A 351-nucleotide genomic window follows, 5' to 3' on the forward strand; every position below is an offset into this window, starting at 1 on the left:
TGGGGTGCCTTTCTCTGTCTTTTGTCAGCAAAATGAAATGCAGAAGTAAGACCTTCTGTCCCAACTGATAGCATTTTATTTATTGTATCAGGACCAAACAAATGGTAGAGTTATAATGTATTTAAAAAACACATAGAAAATTGGCAATTATATTAAATGTCCTTTGATGAGTAGCTGGCCATTTGGCTGCCTCTGGTGTTGCTACAAGGAGGTCCTCCATTGCGCATTGTGGTAGGGCTCAGACTGTAATATAAAATATATAGTTATATTATATTATTATTATATTGCATTACATTATAGTATTATCCATATTATATGTGTATACAATATATTATGAGCACAGTACAATAT

This window comes from Anolis sagrei, chromosome 11 (genome assembly GCF_037176765.1).
Source record: "Anolis sagrei isolate rAnoSag1 chromosome 11, rAnoSag1.mat, whole genome shotgun sequence".
NCBI lineage: Eukaryota > Metazoa > Chordata > Lepidosauria > Squamata > Dactyloidae > Anolis > Anolis sagrei.